The sequence below is a fragment of the Dendropsophus ebraccatus genome, chromosome 5, assembly GCF_027789765.1.
Source record: "Dendropsophus ebraccatus isolate aDenEbr1 chromosome 5, aDenEbr1.pat, whole genome shotgun sequence".
In the NCBI taxonomy this organism is placed as follows: domain Eukaryota; kingdom Metazoa; phylum Chordata; class Amphibia; order Anura; family Hylidae; genus Dendropsophus; species Dendropsophus ebraccatus.
The window spans coordinates 16,383,485-16,405,504 of record NC_091458.1 but is presented as its reverse complement, the minus strand read 5'-3'; the positions used below and the strand labels follow the sequence as shown (position 1 = coordinate 16,405,504).

Genomic DNA, 22,020 nt, shown 5'->3' with positions numbered 1-22,020 from the left:
ACAAAAGTCATGGAGATGAACAGTTGGATATTAAATACCTGATCCTTTTTTTTTTGTATAGGGATAGGTTGTCTGGCAGTGGCTTATCTCCACTCCTCTCATTCAGAATACATGATATATACTATATTCTCCTATAGATGCCTATCCTCCCTCTCTTCCATCCCGTGTCCTCTGCAGGCAGCAGTGAGGAGGAATGCTTTCCTGGCTTCCCATGGAGATACGTGATAGAGGATTGCAGGTACGGCTGGAATCAGACGCCGCAGGATACCACAAGCCGTCCCTTTGTCTCATTGTGCTTCCCAGCTGCCGTTTGACCTTCTGCCCATGTTCTGGTATCTGATTGTCCGCTCATTGTCGTCTTCCCTGGCTCTTGCGCCCCTTTTCTTCTTCTACAATCAGCATTTCTTGTCTGAACATTTTTTAGTATTCAGTAATTGTGGTGATTCTCTATTGATGCGACTTATTGTTATCCAGCTTTGCATTCTCAATGGCCGGCTTTCTGCATTTTCTCTTGTCGTGTCAAGGGACGTATTATTGAGCGATGTAACATTGTGTACACCTCAGTGGAAGTCGTGACGATGGAGCCCACCACCACTGCACCACACCCCTCTATAGGTTGTATGTGTTACTGCAGCTCCATTTATTTCATTAGGACAGGTGTGCCGCTGTCTTTGTAAGAAAGAAATCCATGTTTTTTCCCCAGTCGGTTCAGGGTTCTATGGTTCAAGACATAGGACAATGATGGCGACCTTTAGGTCCAGCCCTGCCCGGATAAATCAGAAGAATGCTTCTTGAGGGTGCCTTCACAACTACCGGATCTGCAGTGGATTTCACGCTGCGGATTCGCTGCGGATCCAGTGCCATTCATGCCCATGATAGCACATACTCGCAGCGGGATTGACATCCCACTGTGAGTATGTGAGTTAACCGCCCGCAGCCGAAAGCATACATTACCTGCTCGCTGACGCGGCTGTCGTGCACTGATTGGCTGAGCGGGACCGGAGCCGGGAGCCTCACTTGCAGCTGAGTTACCAAGCAGGTAATGTATACTCTCGGTGGCGGGCTGAGGGCGGGTTAACTCGCATACAGCGGGATGTCAATCTCGCTGCGAGTATGTGCTATCATAGGCATGAATGCCACTGGATCCGCAGCGGATTTCAGGATCTGGTAGGTGTGAAGGCACCCTGACTGTGTATTCTGAAGCTGCTGCCTGACTCCCCAGGTGGTGGCCTTTTTAGCCGAGAACAAAATGATCATGCGAATTAAATCCAACACGCCTGATCTTTGTATTCCACAATGTCATCTGAGAGAAGGCTGCCGTACACATTAGACAGTCGGTGGGTTTTTAATGTGTATGGGGCTCTGTAGAGGAAAAAAAAGTACAATATATAGATAAACTGTGCTCCACCTCATTCTGTTATCCATATATGGGTGGGGTAGGAGGGAAAAATATACGCGAGACCCTGGTTCATCATTGCGGCTGATTCATGGCCATGACTTTATTCCTAGCTCAGTTCTCACAGTGACCGTGTGACTTAACTCTTTTATTACTGATAAGCATTTGGCGTCGCCGTGTATTTCCTGACCGCCCAATCATTGTCAGCAGTAGTGGTCGCTATAATTGCTGCTCACCAGCAGGGTCTATATGTGATATAGGGGTTGTAGTAAGATTAAAATGATCTTTCTAGTCTATTCTGTTGTCTTATTTTTAAAAAGCCTTACCGCACTTTTATTGCTATTAGGGTGCCGGTGTTAAAGAGGATGTGCCTGAATCGAACGGTGCGGGGAAGCCAGTGCTGCGGTCTTTTTTTTTTTTGGGAACTACGGCCCGGTTCCCGCGTACGTCGCCGTTCTATTCATGGTTACCAGGCCGAGGGTGAAGCACTGGAGGCGGACCGGCCTGCCCCTCTATGACGTGGCTTCATTGATTCCATGAGGAGTTGCATGAGGATGGTCTCATGCATGACCGAAATGTTGTCAGTAGCCATTTTGACTTACCTCTTTGTACTTTGATCTGGTTGGATTGTGACATAAATCCCTTAATTAAAATTACTTCACTAGCAGAACTTATTGTGCGTAAAGTGTTCTCTGACTGTATACATTCTGTTGTCTTAGGGTCCTGTTAGTCGTTAATCGTTAAATATCGCTTGGTCTAACGATAAACAATTGCAAATTGTTTATCCTTAACCTGAAATCGTTCATCATAGTACACAGAACGATTGTCATTAGTTATGATTGTTACTACTATCGTTTATTCTATCTGATCCTAGCAAAAGAATGAATGATACGGAATTACACAACGATTAGCGAATGAATGCGGAATTACAGTGAACTATTAACGATAATTTTAGGGTAAATCAATCGTCAACACAGGAACGATTTTTCAATCATTGCCTGCAATCAGGGCTGTGGAGTCTGAGTCGGAAAAAAATGTACCAACTCCGACTCCAGCTTTAAAAAATTTAGAATTGAATTTTGATATGAATTTTACAAGGTTTGCTCATGAATATATATTATGAGCAACATTCTAATAGGACACTGGCCCTATTACATAAGGGTGGTCGGGGAATATATCAGTATTAGGACACTGGCCCTGTTACATGTCATGGAAAAGTTGTTGGTCACTATTTAGTTTGTTTCTGAGCTGGAAGAGTCCATTGTGTGGGGGGAGATCTGTGCTGTTCTCTTCCTGGATCTTGGATGACTGTATATAAGCAGCAGTGTAATATGAAGATACCCTGTGTAATATGGAGGAGGAGAAGACGTAAGTAGTGTAGCAGTAACCTCTGTCCTCAATGTGGTGTCTTTTCTCTGGGAGAAGATTTGTGTGTTTTTCTTCAGTGTTCTATGGCTGCAGTAGGCTGTGTGTGCGCTGTGGCTGCAGTAGGCTGTGTGTGCGCGCTATGGCTGCAGTAGGCTGTGTGTGCGCGCTATGGCTGCAGTAGGCTGTGTGTGCGCGCTATGGCTGCAGTAGGCAGTGTGTGTGTGCGCTATGGCTGCAGTAGGCTGTGTGTGTGTGCGCTATGGCTGCAGTAGGCTGTGTGTGTGTGTGCTATTGCGTGCCCCCACAGTGACCTTCTATATCACTGTGTGACCCCCTGTATATCACTATGTGTGACCCCCTGTATATCACTATGTGTGACCTCTATATTACAGGTATCTGGCATTGTTAGCAGTCTATCTTTATGTATGGTGAATATTTAGTTAGAAACATAGAACTTTGTCAGCAGGAAAAGATCACCTGCTTCATCTAGTCTAGTTGTGAGTAGTTCAGGACATGGAGGCTGGAGACTGGCTGCATCCACTGCACACACAGGAGAATCTGCTGTATATACAGTATTCCTTTATTCCCTCAGAAGTCACCCCAGGATCATGTAGGACATTAGGGAGAAGCTGCTGAGCCAGTGTGATAAATAACTCCCCTGGTATATGACCGGACATTTATGAAGGAGCAGGAGTTGGAGTCGGTCCTGATAAAATTCAGGATTTAGAGTCTAAGTTGGAGTCGGAACTGCGGCTTACCGACTCCACAGCCCTGCCTGCAATTACACAGGACGATTATTGCTTAAAGGGGTAGTGCGGCGCTAAGAAATTATTCACAGAATAACACACATTACAAAGTTATACAACTTTGTAATGTATGTTATGTCTGTGAATCGGCCCCTTCCCCGTGTCCCCCCACCCCCGCACGTGTACCTGGAAGTGTTGGTGCATTATACATTACCTGATCCGTGTCGCGCCCGTCTTGTGCCACAACGTCATCTTCGGCCGGCCGAAGCTCTCCGATCGTCCCAAGTGCCGGCCGCCCTCTGCCGCGTCATCAGATGCTCAGCAGCGATTGGCTGAGCATAACTGTGCTCAGCCAATAGCGGCTGATGACGCCGTAGATTACGTCGTGGCACAGAAGATCAGGGGCTTGGCACGTGACAGGTATGTATAATGCACCACACTTCCGGGGACACAGGGAAGGGGGCGATTCACAGACATAACATGCATTACAAAGTTGTATAACTTTGTAATGTGTGTTATTCTGTGTATAATTTCTTAGCGCCGCACTACCCCTTTAAATTTGAACAATAGAACTATTTTCCGCATGGTAATCATCCCGTGTAATAGGGCCCTTACAATGTAGATCCAGAAGAACTACTAGAGGTAAAATTCTGGACTTGATGTAGGATATAACTTGGGATCAGCACAGGATCAGTAATGTACGTACACAGTTCCACACCAGCAGAATGGCGATTGCAGCACTGAAGTATAATACTGGATGTAACTCAGGAACAGTACGGGATAAGTAATGTATATATTTGGATGATCATGTAGGATGGCGCTGGATTATTGGATGCCAGATTACAGGGATGTTGTTGTTCTGCAATGTGTACTGTGATGTACATTGTCGGGAGTTATTTAGACACTTGATGTAATTCTCGTGCATCCTGGATCTCACTCACTTTGGCTGTGTTTTGTGTGTGGACAAATTGCGTATTAATCCCATCTCCCGGAGCGTATGCAGAGTGCCAGGATCGGCCTGTGTGGTTGGCGTATGGAAGATGCAGAGAGCCTTTCTATCTGAATCCCTGCACGTTCTATGCATCCATTCATTACGGTCCCTGACATTGCCCTTTTTTAATGGGAAATGTCTGGATTTGAGACCTGTTGGGAGGGGGCGTGAAAGCAACATGCTGGGCACTGTAGTCCTATAACGAGTGGCTGCTCTCGGCCTACATTCAGCATTGCTGGGCTCAGCTCCTGGCCTGTATAATGCTCCATTGATCGATGCATACATTATGTGTGAGCTGTGCACGGCCGGCAGCCTCCGTTTTGTTTCATATATTTGCTTGTGTCATCAGGGAAATGTTTGCAGGTGCTAAGCCAGCACAATGGATGCTGCATTGACCCCGATCGCCCCGGATGAAGGGCATCTGCTATTTTACAGGGTATGATCTGGAGTTGAGGATTTTTTATTTATTTTTTTATCTATTACACATAGTAGTGAGATGATATGGGGGATAACAAGTCACTTAGTAACATTGACCATGTCTGGATGCAGCCTGCAGTGTTAAAGATGTACTTTTTTAAAATGTTTTTTCAAATCGTCTGGGGCCAGGAGGTGCCAGAGATTTGTAATTGTACTCTATTAAAAAAATCTCCAGTCTTCCAGTACTTATCAGTTGCTATATGTCCTGCAGTGGTAAATTCTTTCCAGCCTGACACAGGGATCTCTGCTGCCACCTCTGTCCATGTCAGGAACTGTCCAGAGCAGGAGCAAATCCCCATAGAAAACCTCTCCTGCTTTTCGGACTAAATTGAATACACCACTTCCTGCAGGACATACAGCAGCTGTTAAGTACTGGAAGACTGGAGATTTTGAAATAAAAGTAAATTACAAATCTCTGGCACCAGTTGACTTAAGAATTTTTTTTGTGAATTACTACTTTTAAGAATTGTCCAAAGTATGCATTCTAATTAAATTTTTATATACTTACTACATATCTTGTAGTATCTTGCATAGTCTCCTAGAGAAGGTATGCATATGGGTATAGCATGGCCTGCACCAGAGCTATTAGTTGCCGCTGTCCTCTGACATCACTCTGCATGAGACATTATCCATTATGCATATGTGGCCTGGGGGTTTCTGAGTGTGGGTGGCGGAACCTGGTGTAAAGATGCTTCCTTATAAAGCCTTGGTTGCATCTATCAAATATACATGGTTGTGTTACTGCAAGAATTCTCTATACCTAGAAAATCTCTATGGAGGAAGGTTACTGCAAAGTACTGACGTATGTCTTAAAGGGAAAATCCCAAGACTAGGTTATCCCTGGAAGTTATTGACTCTCTATGGGACACTCAAACTTTGCAGAGTTTAGTGCCCAGCAATGTTCAGAGCTCCCATAGAGGGTAAATGGAGTGGCACTTTAAAGGGGAAGTCCGGTAAATATTATTAAAGTATTGTATTGCCCCTTAAAAGTTATACCAATTATCAATATACACTTATTATGGAAATGCTTATAAAGTGCTTTTTTTTCCCTGCACTTACTACTGCATATAGGCTTCACTTTCTGGATAACCTGGTGATGTCACAACCCGACTCCCAGAACTGTGCGGGCTGTGGCTGCTGGAGAGGATGATGGCAGAGGGATGCTCAGTGTCCCTCCAGTGCCCTGTGTCCCTCTGCCATCATCCTCTCCAGCAGCCACAGCCCGCACAGCTCTGGGAGTCGGGTCGTGACATCACCATGTTATCCAGAAAGTGACATCACCATGTTATCCAGGAAGTGACATCACCATGTTATCCAGGAAGTGACATCACCATGTTATCCAGGAAGTGACATCACCATGTTATCCAGGAAGTGACATCACCGTGTTATCCAGGAAGTGACATCACCGTGTTATCCAGGAAGTGACATCACCGTGTTATCCAGGAAGTGACAGTGATGCAGTAGTAAGTGCAGGGAAAAAAGCACATTATAAGCATTTCCCGTAATAAGTGTATATTAGTGATTTGTTTAACTTTTGGGGGGGCAATACAATACTTAAATATAAATTTTTACCGGACTTCTCTTTTAAGGGTTATTACCTTACACTTAGGGTGCAGTGTTTACCTACCTAAACTCCAGCCTTGTCCTAGTTCTAACAGGTTGAATACTTATAGTTCCACTTCATGTTTCTGCTATTCTTTCTTTGATCATAGAGATGAGTGCAGGGAGGGGATAGAGAAGACTGTGCAGCTGTAACTGTATGGCCCACACAGTTCTCTCTAACCCCTCCCTGCACTCATCTCTATGATCATGGATAACTATGGGCCATACACAGCTGCACTGTCTTCTCTGTCCCCTCCCTGTACTCATCTCTTATAGAGTAGCTTTACAGCCACACAGTTCTCTTTACCAATCAGGTGCAGGGCTCTTGAAATGCTCTGCCTGGTCTTACAGGTATCTATGGGTTTTGGATTATGATCTTCTCTAGGACTTGTATCCAGTACTAGGTTCTAAAGTTCTGCTCTGGAGGACTCCTGTTATAATTCAGCTTTTTCTTACTTTTTTTATTTTCTATTTGATGTTTCTGGAGTATTTAAATGTCAGGGAACCATTAGAAGAATCTGTAAAGGTCAGACACTTGGTATTAACTCATATTACAGAGAAGAAAGTCCTTCAGAAAATGAATCTTAGTAATAGACTCGTCCTCCAGCCGGGGGTGACTACATGTCGTGTCCTCTGCAGAAGTCATCTCTACATCGAGACATCAGAGCCACTTATGACTGATGCTGTCATATTGCACATGGCCTCCTTTCTTTTCCCCCCTCTTTCCTATTGCTTTGCAACAGTCTCAGCCTCTACTGTTGCTCTCGCATTGTAGAGATGAGTACAGGGAGGGGATAGAGAGGACTGTGCAGCTGTAACTGTGTGACCACACACACACAGTTCCTTTTATCATCAGGAATGAGAGCAGGAAGGAAGTAGAGAGGACTGTGCAGCTGTAACTGAATGACCACGCATGTCTTTTTACTGGGAAGGGATATTGCACAGCTCTCTTCTGATCAGGAAGGTAAGTCTGCTACAACATTTGCCATCAGGGTTTAATCAGGAGATCCCCCCCCAATAGCCATTAGCTGGACCTCCAGCTTTGCCCTTAGGCCACATTCACACACCCGTAGTGCAGTCCGTGGCCGCGGACCGCACTACCAAACATCCGTGCATCCGTAGTGCTCCGTGCTTCATGGAGCACTACGTTCACATATCATTACCCTAGCAATCCGTGCCGCAAGAAAACGGTCTGCATTACAACATGTCTGTTTTTTTTTGTTGCGGCACGGATTGTGGCCCCGTATACACGTACGGACATGTGAACGGGGCCATAGGAAAACATTTATTTCCTGTTCTGCCCGCAATTGCACGGATGTGTGAATTAGGCCTTACTGGTTATGTCCACCCTTGCAAGGATGCGGTCTTGTCTCTTATTTTTCCTGCAGCGCTTATTTTCCATCAGACAGGAGCGGCGCGTTTCATGCAGATACAATTCTGGAATTTTTCTTCTCTCCTCCTAACTGCGCCTCTTCTTAAGAAGTAGCTTTTTGCTTTCTTGGTTTGAGCATCTGATGTTCTAAGGAGAAGCTGATCCCTCGGTGTGGAGGCGAAGGCGACGGCCTTGTGTGCGGTACATTAAGGGAGGTGGCGATATATTCTGCTCAGCTTCTGGAAGCCGACACCAATCCAGCTCCTTATAAAATCCATTAACAGATGGGTACGCTGGCAGCAAGCAGAGGTCTGGCGCGTTCCGGTTTCACTGACTGCAGCACGCCCTCATCTGCTTTCCTGGTTGGACCACAATAAAACAGCTTTAACCAATTTTTTTTACATTTTGAGGAAAGATGAACAGGGCCCTGCATTGAATAGGAATACCCCTTGACATGGTAGAGGACTCCCCTCTATTGGACTACAGCGACATGGCAACTTTCACCCATGACACGAAAACATGGCGATACGCGGGTATTCCAAATATCAATCGCTTGACGTTCATACCTTTTTATATACTTGTCAAGAGAAAGTGTTTCTAGTAAGGCAGGTGTCGCACTGCACCAGGTCATAAGCTGCTCTCTATAGTGACAGCTGGTCTGTGTGCCGGACATCACACCAGATGGACCGCAGCAGACAGACATGTAATCGCTTACTACAGTCCAGTGGTGATGGGTGACTCTACATCCTGCATTTTAACCTCCAATAAGTCGAAAACCTTGGTTGACAAAATATACATGATGAGCTGTGCAACTGCCCGTGTGCAGTATTATAGTAGTTATATTCCTGTATATAGGAGCAGTATTATAGTAGTTATATTCTTGTATATAGGGGCAGTATTATAGTAGTTATATTCCTGTATATAGGAGCAGTATTATAGTAGTTCTATTCCTGTATATAGGAGCAGTATTATAGTAGTTATATTCTTGTATATAGGAGCAGTATTATAGTAGTTATATTCTTGTATATAGGGGCAGTATTATAGTAGTTATATTCCTGTATATAGGAGCAGTATTATAGTAGTTATATTCCTGTATATAAGAGCAGTATTATAGTAGTTATATTGGAGCAGTATTATAGTAGTTATATTCCTGTATATAGGAGCAGTATTATAGTAGTTATGAACTGGAGAGAATGGAACGGCTGCACATCCCATCTATGGCCGATACTAATGCCGCTAGGCCTATATTAAAAATCAACACCAGAGTGTCTGTATATGAATTGATCAAGCCATATTGCCCCGTGTACCACCGCGCAGGTCCTCTGGTCCACACGGGTCCCTACGCTAACTCCACACCGTGTCGGTCAGCGACCGCCAACCCCGCAAAGCGTGCACGTACAGGGAAGGGAGGCCATGGAACGGCCCTGCAACCCCAATGTCACAGGACCAGACCCAAAAAGCCCCACCAAAACCCAGCCAGCACCACCGGCGGGGAAGGCTGCCCCCAAACGACACAAGTATGGATATGGTATTACACTTACCATTGCTGCTCTCACAGAATGGGAAAGACATAGGGTCCAGACATGTGAGCACAGGCATATCCTCCTAATTTTGGTCATGTGGGTCTTATAAAGGAGTGCTAGCTGTTCAGAGAAGGAGAACTGTGAGACACGAACTGGAGAGAATGGAACGGCTGCACATCCCATCTATGGCTGATACTAATGCCGCTTATAGTAGTTATATTCCTGTATATAGGAGCAGTATTATAGTAGTTATATTCCTGTATATAGGGAGCAGTATTATAGTAGTTATATTCTTGTATATAGGAGCAGTATTATAGTAGTTATATTCTTGTATATAGGGAGCAGTATTATAGTAGTTATATTCCTGTATATAGGAGCAGTATTATAGTAGTTATGCGGCTCAAGGAAGAAAAAGAGTGCTGCACCTCACACCTATGGCTGATACTAGTGCCCCTAGGCTAAATAAAAAACACATCAGAATTTTGTGTATGAATTGATCAAGCCACACTGCCCCATGTACCTCGTGCCGGTATCTGATACACATGGGTCCCTACACTAAAATTCTGATGTGTTTTTTTATTTAGCCTAGCGGCACTAGTATCAGCCATAGGTGTGAGGTGCAGCACTCTGTTTCTTCCCTGAACCGCATTTTGTTTCTCTCTTTTCTCCGTGTTTTGCACTCCTCCTGGTGAGACCCACATGACCGCAATTAGCAGGAGACACCTGAGTGCACATGGTTTTAATCCCTCCTGTCTTTTCCCATTCTGTCTGTAGCAGCTATGGTGAGTGCAATACCTCATCCAGACTTGTGCTGTTTGGGGGCGACCTTCTCCGCCGGCGGTGCTGGCCGGGTTCTGGTGTGGTGTTTTTGGGTCTGGTCCTGTGGCATGGGGGTCGCAGGGCCGTCCCATGGCCCCCGTTCCCTGACTGTGCGTGCCTGCGGGGTTGGTGGCCACTGACTGGCACGGTGTGGACTTAGTGTAGGGACCCATGTGTATCAGATACCGGCACGATGGTACATGGGGCAGTATGGCTTGATCAATTCATACACAAAATTCTGATGTGTTTTTTATTTAGCCTAGCGGCACTAGTATCAGCCATAGGTGTGAGGTGCAGCACTCTGTTTCTTCCCTGAACCGCATTATAGTAGTTATATTCCTGTATATAGGGGCAGTTTTATAGTAGTTATATTGTAAATAGGGGACAGTATTATAGTAGTTATATTCTTGTATATAGAGACAGTATTATAGTGTTGTCTTCTACTCAGTAGCGTAATTTGGGGGGGGCAGAGGGGGCGGATGCTCCCGGGCCCACACAGGCAGGGGGCCCACTGAAGATTTCGCCAGTTAATGCTGACCACAAAAGCTATTGCTTTTGCAGACAGACTTAACAAATGTTTATTGGTCACTTAGTGTTCCTGGGAGGCCCACACGGCTACCGAATGTTGTGTCTGACTATTTAGCTGTATGCGCTTGTATGTGAGGAGAAGATACTGTTGAATGCAGCAGGGTGATTGACAAGGAGAGGAGAGCATTGGCTCTCCTCCCTGCCAATAACTGTTGTGGCCACAAGAGGCTGTTCCCTCCCTTACAGCTGTGGGACATAGATGATGTCATTTGTGTGCTCACAGAGCAGGGAGAGAGTTGACATCAGAAGACTACAGTACTGCAACCGCACAGCAGGTAAGTATGGCTTTTTTCCCCTTAGTTATAGAGGTGGAGACCTATGTGGGTGGGTGGGGCTAACTCCTAGGAAGGATTTCATATATGGGGGTTGGGGTATGGGATGTCCTGGCTAACTTAAAAGGGTATACCTAATTTGGAGGAACAGTACAGTCTACTTACAGTGGTGGTGGTGGTGTCTAACCACCAGGAGCATTACCAGGTAGATTACTGCTGGGAAAGGGGGTGGCCACATGGGGAATACATACCAGGGGGATTACCTAGATGAGATGGTGCTGGAGGGGATGCCTACATGGAGGATACTACATGGAGGTCTAAATACTAGATAGATGGACAGAGGGGTAGCTAACTTCTATATGAGGGCACAGAGGGCCCTAACTAGTACTACATGGAAACAGAGGAAAATAATAACTATATTGGGGCACAGATGGCCTAACTACAGAGGGACCTCAATACTATATGGGGAAGTACAGGGAGGGTCTATCTTCTATATGGAGGAACAAGGGGGATAATCTACAATGTTAGGGTATAGATGGTGGGCTTTTTACAATATGAGAGCATAGTGGGACCCTGCAAACTATATGAGGGTTAAAATTGGGTCTAAATACTACATGGAGGCATCAATTGGCTGCTCTCATATACCCTGTACACCAGGATTAGTGGTGCTGATTTCTCCTACATTTTTCATGTATTGTTTCTATGGATTTATAAAGTAATTATTCCTTTTAGTTAAATAGTTGCCTTGAACTGCATGGGACTATTTATTATTACCCAGAATTGTACTATACATTTACTCTACTACTTTGTACTGCGGGTATCCCCTTTGGGTGTTGCTAATTTGGTCATTGCCCATCAGCTATGGTGTAGTCCTTATGCTGCCCAATAGATATTAGACAGATAGATATAAAAAAAAGAGATAGAAGAATGGATGGATGGCTAGATAGAAAACAGAAACAGCACCATAGCTTCCCCTATGTTGTGTGTGGTATCACAACTTGGTTGTAATCTCTTAGTGGAACTGAGCTGCACTACCACATCCAAGCTTTGGAGGTGAGTGACGCCGTTTCTGGAAAAAAATACAGCTATGTTTTAGCAATGCTGGATAACCCCTTTATTTTTTACATGGTTATATATGTGAGATGTAAAAAGTCTTTTCCACTGTTCTCAGTCCCTGTTCACTATGAATAATGTGGTAGGTAATACCCTATATTATTCAGAAAGCATTGTCATGTGCTGAGGTTCCCTATGGGTAACATACTGTAATCGGTGGGGGGCCCACTGAGACTCACTCGCCCCCCCTAGGCTGAACCCCTAGCTACGCCCCTGCTTCTACTTATCGGATTTTGAAGTTCTATAGCTACCCTGTGTAATGTATTATGTGCTGTAGTTTTGATTATTGCTGTATTCTTTCTTACAGGAATTGTACTCTTGGACTAATTCTTGAACTACTTACTAAGATGACAGCGATTTGATCCACTTTTATTATCCTCTCATTTTATTGTTGGTTCTGTGTGAATCCGCTGCCTTCAGATCTGAGCAGGATCCGGGATTATTCATCTGTGTAGAAGAGGTAAGTGGTCTTGTGTTTTTCTTATATAAGTGGAATGGTTTCTGTAAGTTTAGTGTTATTGATGTGAGGGTTATATAGTGCGGCTTTATTTAGCAGTAGAAATGGATTAGATGTCATATTTGGCAGCCATCACTATATGGAGGGTATGATTTTAGCGGAAATGGGTTAAGAGCATAGAGAGGTCGGCCGGCCATACATTGTATACGGATGAGAGATCTTTACTGGACGGTTGATGGAACGTGTTGTGTTTGTCAACCTGAGATGTCATATAAATTAAGAGAGGAGGTTGTGATGATACCTATAGGAGCCCTCATGGACCTGAAATAGACCTTCTTTCTGTTCAAGCCTGACCACTGCTTAAAGGGGTACTCCAGCAAAAAAAGTAAACTGCTATCAGAAAGTAGTACAGATTTTGTATTTTACTACTTTTTAAAAATCTCCAGTCTTTCAGTACTTATAAGCTGCTGTATGTCATGCAGGAAGTGGTGTATTCTTTCCAGTCTGACACGGTGCTCTCTGCTGCCACCTCTGTCTGTCAGGAACTGTCAGGAACAGCAGCAAATCCGCATAGAAAACACTTCTGCTCTGGACAGTTCCTGACATGGACAGAGGTGGCAGCAGAGAGCACTGTGTCAGACTGGAAACGATACACCACTTCGTGCAGGACATACAGCAGCTGATTGGAGTAGGACCGCCCACTTGTCTATTTGGCTTAAATTTAACAGACATTTATGTGTAAGCGACAAGTTCTGCACTGCAGTAACAATGTATAGGACCGCTCCTGGCTGCGCTTCCCTGTCAGGCTGCCTCTTCTCACTGCTAGAGAAGAGGATAGGACTTCTGGCCATGCACAGTAGTTCCCTACCTGGCCCCCTCTCTGCAAAACAATAGAAGTAAATAGGTTTGGCGGATGTATTTCCTTAGTCCTTTTCCCTCTGGTTTCTCTCTCTCGTAGAATTTTATCCCTTTATATAACTCCTTCTATTCTTAGGTCTGCAGAGTTGAACGTGACTCGTACTCTGGTATTGATCAGCAGGTGCAGATCTCCCCCGTATCGCCCGTATCTCCTCTTACTGCCAGCTTTGTCTCTATATACTATGCGCCGCTCTCCTCTTCAGTGTCAGGTGATGGATAACTCTCCACTTAGTTATCCACTAAGCGCTAGGGACACTGATAATGGTTCCAGACCTGCGGCTCGTATTAAGACGGACGGCCTGTGCTCATTATAGTAAAGTGCCGGAACGTTCTGTAAAAATGTACAAGTTATAAGCAGAATAAGGTGGTTGTGTAGGACTCACTTAACTCCTTGCTTGTAGGATACAGGTTGTAAAGATCATAACTACACTAGTATTAGTCTCTTATTACTTTACCCTAAGTCTGTATTGTGGTTTGGCGGAGTGTCTGGGGGTGTATAGGGGGCTCCTTACTATCCTCACCATGTAACTTCAAGAGAGAGAACAAGCCAATATATTACGTTTCAATGGCAGAACCTTTTGTTCACCTTTTATTATAGTTGTCAGTATATTCCTTTTGTGATCCTCTACTTACCTATACACTCTCAGTTCAGCCAAGTGTCCATGTGTTCAAAATGTAAAGAGGAGCTAAGCATCTGCCAGAGTCTCCTAGAATTGGTTATCTCCCAGAGAACAGTAGGATAAGGCAGTAGACATTCAGCATGCCCAATCCTCCTCTCCCCTATACAATCTGTTGGAGGGTTAGGAGGCCCCACACCCAATAGATGGGCAGCTGATCCCATTGATATAGTACTTTGCCAAAACAGGTCTACTATGTATGGGGGTCTATAGAGATGGGCAGAGTACCCTCAGACTCCTTATTTATGCTCGGCTGAAGCTATATTTCCTCATATATGCGTGCACAGCCAACCTTGATACAGTAGTAAGTGCAGGGAAAAAGCACTTTATAAGCACATTTCCTGTAATAAGTGTCTATTGGGGGGATTTGTATAACTTTTTTTTTTTTTTGGGGGGGGGGGGGAGGCGCAATACAATACTTTAATAAAACTTTTCGCCGAACTTCTCCTTTTAAGAGCACTTTTACCCTTTCAACACTACTTTCTATTACTGTAGCAGTCAGGGAACAAATACATGCCCATTATTGTCCATTCAAAAGAAGTAATTATATTAGGGTTAGTACTGTCATGTCAAGTTTATCTTGAACTATTCTGGAATAAAATCTTAGTCATCCCATTCACAGCATTTGATGTACATAATGTCATGAAAGGAGTAAGAAGCTGAGCCTGCTCCTTACCCTTCAGGTATTGGCTGTGTATTACAGCTGACATGTAACACCACAACTAGTGTTAAGTGGATCTGTCAAAATGTTCAGGTTTGGCAACGTTATTCGAACATGAGCGCTCAGTATTTAATCCCGTCGGCTGGAGAAATTGGACACCTCCCTAGGGAGTTCTGGAAGACAGGGATACATCCATAGGCCATAGGCTGTATCCGTGGTTTCCTGGCAGCCATAGGAGGGCATCCAACTTCTGCAGCTGCGGGGAATCAATTACCGAGCGCTCAGGTTCGGATAACGTTGCCCTGGCTTTGGTTGTCCAGGCTTGATGGAAATTGTAGTTTTGCCACAGCTGGAGGGCCTAAGGTTCATCATCTGTGCTTTTAAGGGGGTCAGGTCTAAGAAGGGGTTGGGATATGCTATAGGTGTGACACTCGCAGGGCTTTTTGAGGTGTGTGTGTATGTATACATATATATGTATACACTCAGATCACCTACCTTAATAAACCAAACCTGGAAAAATAAAATATATATATAAAGAAAAACATAATATATAATATAATATTCAATATACTGGTTTTTATATATATATATATATATATATAATAATTTTTATACTACGGTATATTATATTTTATTATGTTTCTTTTTCAGATATATATATTTAAGTTTTTTTTTATTTTTATTTTTTGTAATTGTGTTATTGATGGGTAATTATTTCTTAGGAACAGTCGGATCTCTCTTCACCACCCATAGACAATAAATCTCTCCTATATGTACCATCACATGTGCCGTCTAATCGTCCACAATTCTCATTAGGAAGCTGTAACGTGCCATTATTATATCGAGACTGTCTGCGAGTTTCCTTCAGCCCTCACCCCGGTATGATTTCCCTGTCTGGTTTACGGACGGTTGCCTGGATACAGCGCCGCATTGTGTCTCTTGGAATTGTCATCTGTGTATTGCAGACTTCCTCAGCTCCCTCCTTGAAGTCGACTCCTCTCCATTTTAAAGGGAAATCTACCTCCCTGCAAGAAAGTTATAAAGTGTATTCAGCAAGATAGATATAGTATTCGGGTACAAACACACACACCGTGTACTCAGCATATTTACTGCTGCGATACGCAGCAGATTAGAGCTAAATAACTGAACACCGTATCAGATCTGCACCACCAAATCTGCTGCGTATCTGGTGTGTGTGTTTGTACCCTAACAGTAGTTACTTTCCTAAATCTCATAGAGGCTTATTATATTACTACAGGTAAACTGCTCCTCCAAAGAAAACCTGCAAGAGGCATTCAAGTTATGTTCATAGGCAGTATTATAGTAGTTAAATTCCTGTATATAGGAGCAGTATTATAGTAGTTATATTCCTGTATATAGGAGCAGTATTATAGTAGTTATATTCCTGTATATAGGAGCAGTATTATAGTAGTTAAATTCCTGTATATAGGAGCAGTATTATAGTAGTTATATTCCTGTATATAGGAGCAGTATTATAGTAGTTATATTCTTGTATATAGGAGCAGTATTATAGTAGTTATATGCACAAGCCAAAAAGACAGAAATGGCTGCACATCGCACCCATGGCTGACACGAAAGCTTATTCAGCTACATTTAAACCATATTGCCTCATGTACCACGTGCAGGTCTTCTGATACACATGAGTCCCTAACCAAAAAACATCACTCTGCCGGTCAGCGACCACAATCCCCTCAAAACGTGGGAGCAGTATTATAGTAGTAGTTATATTCTTGTTTATAGGAGCAGTATTATAGTAGTTATATTCCTGTATATAGAAGCAGTATTATAGTAGTTATATCCTTGTATATAGGGGTAGTATTATAGTAGTTATATTCCTGTATATAGGGGCAGTATTATAGTAGTTATATTCTTGTATATTATAGCAGTATTATAGTAGTTATATTCTGGTATATAGGAGGCAGTATTATAGTAATTTTCATGTACATAGGTGTTCTGAAGACTTTCAAAATGTGTTGTACGTGTTCCTTGTTGGAGTGTAATTTTAAATTTTTTGTTGCAAGTGTTATGGTCCTTCCTTCCTTTCTGTTGGATATGTTGAGCTTAGTGCTATTCTTTATAGACCTCTAACCATCCTGTTGTCCTCTCTGCTACTGATATGATTGATCTCTTGCATTGTGTCAGGTGATATAATAAATTTACTGAAATTCTATAGAGTCAGGACGCCCCCTTTGGCAAGTGGCAGCATCGCATTTGTAATGTTAGGACTTCTTTTTGCATATTCTCCCCATGTTTGTGTGGGTTTCTTCAGGGTTTTCTTGTGTCTTCTCGAATTCCACATCATGCAGGTAGGGAGAAAGACTAAAAAAACAAACTGGCTGGAAATGGCCTTGGCGCTGGACATAAAGATCGATCTCCAAATCTTGTATAATGTTTCTTTATTATGAGCAACGCGTTTCGGCGGCGTTCTGTCGCCTTTATCAAGCTCCTATCGTATGTATCCACCATGATCTCTTTTATACTAATGATTTATCATAGTCCACACCTCCAAAAAGGGGGGCGGGGAGGGAGTCCGATTTCACTCCCTCCCGCCATCCACCTGTGAGGGTATACACAATCACATGCACTTCTTTCCAAATGTATAAAAAGGTATAAGAATGTATAAAACAACATGAAACACTTACATAGTCCGCAGTGTCTCTAATTCCACACTAGACGCCGGTGAATGCAGCAAACCGCTACACGCCGCGACGTCACATCCGCTGACGTCGGAGGACGCGTCACAGGGTGATTGACTCCTAGTGTGCCGGACTCTATCCATTTACCCTTCTCTTAGCCCGATCACACTCAGAGCCGTCTCACCCTGTGGACTGCGCCAATCGCCGCCACCCGATGGTGTCCGGGGTGGACTGCCCGCAACTCGCCGGATCGAGTCCTGGAGAGACATCCAACGGAGCAACAACAGAATAAAACAAGGCTAGTGAGGCATCAGTCGGACACATACTGCTCTAAACCGATGTTAATAAATAACTTACTAAAAATGCAATGCAATAACTAGTTATGATAATGAACCCTATACGACATTGCGACAACCACATTTTAAAATCTATTATGACATTAATAAAACTAAAAACCAATAATAATGATAATTAAAATTTCTCAATATAATAGTAGAATTGTGATCATTATCCTAAATCCCCAATTCTATTGCTTCGTTTAGACCATCGGGTACTAAAGTTTTGAGTTTAAAAATCCAGTATGCTTCGCGCCTATTAAGGGATTTGTATCTATTCTTATCTTTAAGTTGGATCTGTTCTATAGGCATTATCGTAATGTTGCTGAAGTCTCCTTGGTGCACTTCGCAAAGATGCCTGGAAACACTGTGTTTCAAAAAACACGAATTTGTATTGAAACGGTGACCAGTAAGTCTCTTCCTCAGTGTCTGTGAGGTCCTCCCAACATATTGGAGTCCACACCGACACTCGAGGAGATAGATCACAAAGTTGGAACCACAAGACAGATCCGAACAGACGCTGAAAGTCTCTCCGGTACTGTTGGACTTAAACTGGCATATCTGATCTTTTATGCTGACACAACACAAACACCCTCTGTTATTACATTTGGACACCTTAGCTCGCCCACCTTTTTTGTCTTCCCACTGTACAATTTCTTTCTCCTTAACTCTACTGGGAGCCAGAATACTTTTTAGTGTTTTTCCCCTCCTAAATGTAACTTTGGGTTTTTTGGGGATGGTGGTTTTTAGAACGGGATCTTTTAACAGGATTTTCCAGTTCCGCTCTAGCGCTTCCCTGATTTCCTTGTTATGAGCATTAAAGCCGGTTATAAAGTTGGACTTGTAGGTATCAACCTTCTTACTGACTTTCTTTTCACCAGTCTTATTTCCTTTTGGAAGCAGTATATCTTTTTGTGATTCCTCCAAATTGGATTTGTAGGCCGCAGACAAAAGGGATTTAGGATAACCCTTCTGTCTGAACCTACTCTCCAATATTTTGGCTTGTTTTTTGAAAACCATAGTGGAACTACAATTTTTTCGGATCCGCCTATACTGATTGAAGGGAATATTACGGATCCATTTCTTATAGTGGGCGCTGTGATAGTCCAGATAGCTGTTCGTGTCCACTTTTTTAAAATGCGTGCTAGTTGTGATAATCCCCTCCTCGATTTCAACTTCGATGTCGAGAAATATCATTTTTTTGTGGTCTATATGGGCTGTGAATTGTAAACCCCACTCGTTTGAATTAAGATGTTTCACAAAAGATTCAGCGGATTGTCTATCCCCCTTCCAAATTACAAAGAGGTCGTCGATGTACCTCTTGTAATAAATTACATGATTGGAGTACCAATGTGACGCATAGACATATAGGGACTCGAACCCGCCCATAAAAATGTTGGCATAACTGGGCGCGGCCCGAGTCCCCATAGCGGTCCCTCGCGTCTGATGGTAAATGGCTCCTGAGTAAGTGAAAATGTTGTGGGTTAGTATGAACTCTAACCCCTTCGTCAAAAATTCTATTTGTTTTGGGTCATATTTACCCTCATTGATTAATGCTTCTGCTACCGTGTGCAGCCCCAAAGTGTGTTCGATATTAGAATACAGGGCTGTCACATCCAATGATATCAGGAGATAGTCGGGGTTCCAGACAATGTCATAGAGATCTCGTAACAGAGAGCTGGAATCTTTGAGGTATGATGGTAATTTAGTCACAATCCCTTGAAGGTGCAGATCTATGAAATGTGACAATTGGCTAGTAAGAGACCCTATCCCCGATATTATTGGTCTGCCAGGTGGGTTTACTTCATTTTTATGGATTTTAGGCAAATGATAGTAGAATGCCATATTTGGAGAATCCATCTGGAGGAATCTTTTCTCTCTTTTATTTAAGATCCCTTGTTTTGTTGCCTCCTCTATTAATACTGTATAATCATTGAGGTATATGACCGAGGGGTCTTTGTCGAGGACTTCATAGTAAGTTGTGTCTGATAAGACCCGGAGTGCCTCTTGGTGGTAATCGTCAAAGTTTTGAATGACAATACCGCCACCTTTATCAGCTGATCTAATTACTAGGTCAGTATTATCACGGAGATGTTTCATAGCTTGGCGTTCCTCTCGGTCCAAATTATGTTTGCTAATTTGTTTGTTTTTCGTGATCTTTTCAAAATCCTCAAGCATGGAGGCATAGAAAGTTTGTATAAAACCCCCTTTATGGTGATGTGGATAGAAGTTAGACTGTGGTCTCACATTCAAGTGTACGAAAGAGTCTTCAGTCGTGTGTATCACACAACTGATTGGCTCATTGTTCACCTTTTTGTTATTTTCTATTTCAAAATGACGTAATAGAGTGAGTTTTCTAGTATATTTGTTTAGGTCTAAAAATAGTTCAAAATCATTTGACAATTGAACAGGGCAAAAGGACAACCCTTTAGCTAAGAGTGAGACTTCATTCTTATTAAGAATATGATCAGACAGATTAAATATCTTTACTGCTTCACCTTGTTCTTTTTTTGTTGGGGAGCTATTTCTATTTCCCCTATATCGTTTTCCCCCTCTGACCCCTCTATAGTATTTTTTCTTTTTCCACTGGAGTTGCCTCTGGTTGGAAAATAGTTGGTGATCTTTGTCAACCCCTGTGCTGCCGCGATCTGGACATTGTTGCACAGGGTCGGAAGACCTAAAAAAATCATGCAGGTAGAGAGATCCCACACATGAAAGGCATTGGACCCGACACTCACCAGTAGACACCGGATTAACCGTAGAATGACCTATTCACATGACAAATAACGCAGCATGCGTTGTGGCTATAGAAAAAGCCTTTATAAATCTATCAAGCATCTACTGGTAACTGAGTCTCTTACCATGATAAATCTGACTGAGAAGAAAATATGTACTACTTCCCAATCCTAAGCAAGAATCTTTGGTAAATTTGTGTCTCCGTGGTAACAGACTACAGACCCTGTGTAGTCTGATCTTACGGCCATGCTCACATATACATTTGATGCATTAGGACGACAGATGGCCTCTCTGTAGGTTCTGACTACAGAGTTTGTTGTCTGTTACCGTGGAAACGCATACGACTCCATAAGAACAAACTTGTTAAGTTACTTTTTTTTTTTTTTTTTAAACTTGTACCTGTTGTAAAGTCTCTATACTTTGGGTATATTTTAGTAAAAAAGAACAAGTATTTTCAAGCAGCCGGCCGTTCTCTCCCTTTCTATCTTAGCATAGTGTACATGACTGCAGGTGCGGGCGGAGGACAGCGCACATTAATCGATGCGGAGGTTGAGTGCTCTCCAGGCATAGGATCAAGGGTTGCAGCCCAGTGTCTGGAGCTGATTTACAATGCTCTATCCCCCCTTTTTTTTTTTTTTCTCTCCTTCCTCTGGATGTGGTGTCTGTATGCTGTAGGTGCCATTGTTCCTTTATATACAGCACTGAAGGTTTAATGGACTGTTTAGCCTTTCAGATCTGTGTAATGTTTATTCAGACAATGGAAGGAGGAGGCTCCAGCAAGCACAAGTAGGTAGAGACAAGAGGAGAAAGTGTATTTACACATACAAATGGGATTCTGGATTGGCAACCTGACTAAAAACTGCCATACTTTACACTGCAGGCTGTTACTTATCGACACATAGTAGGAACATAGTTTAAGGTTGATAACTTCATATCTAAATAACTTGTCTCTCTGACATCTTCCCACTTATAGTGGGAACTAGGTAGAAAGCCCTTTCATTTTAACCAACTGACAGTTCCTGACATGGACAGAGGTGGCAGCACAGAGCACTGCATCAGACTGGAAAGAACACAACACTTCTTGCAGGACATACAGCATCTGATAAGTACTGGAAGACTTAAGACTTCTAAATAGAAGTCATTTACAAATCTTTTTAACTGTTTGACATTTGTTTAAACATTTATTTTCCTCCAGTGTACCCATTTTAATGCGAGTGTACACTTGCAGAGCATGGAGATGGGCACAGAGCGCACGAACCGGGCAGCTTTTTGAAATATGGGCCTTGCCACCAAGATCCCCACACCGGTGCTG

General features: G+C 43.2%; 2 protein-coding genes across 3 annotated transcripts in view; both read left to right on the top strand.

The window, feature by feature from the left end:
• Window positions 1–22,020, top strand: part of RAB6A (RAB6A, member RAS oncogene family) — a 177,519-nt gene that overhangs the window by 122,295 nt on the left and 33,204 nt on the right. The window lies entirely within an intron of this gene.
• Window positions 12,580–22,020, top strand: part of FAM168A (family with sequence similarity 168 member A) — a 41,168-nt gene continuing 31,727 nt past the window's right edge. Inside the window, exon 1 of the mRNA XM_069969578.1 lies at window positions 12,580–12,727. The gene's annotated coding sequence lies outside the window, so the exon portion shown is untranslated. The remainder of the gene's footprint in view (window positions 12,728–22,020) is intronic.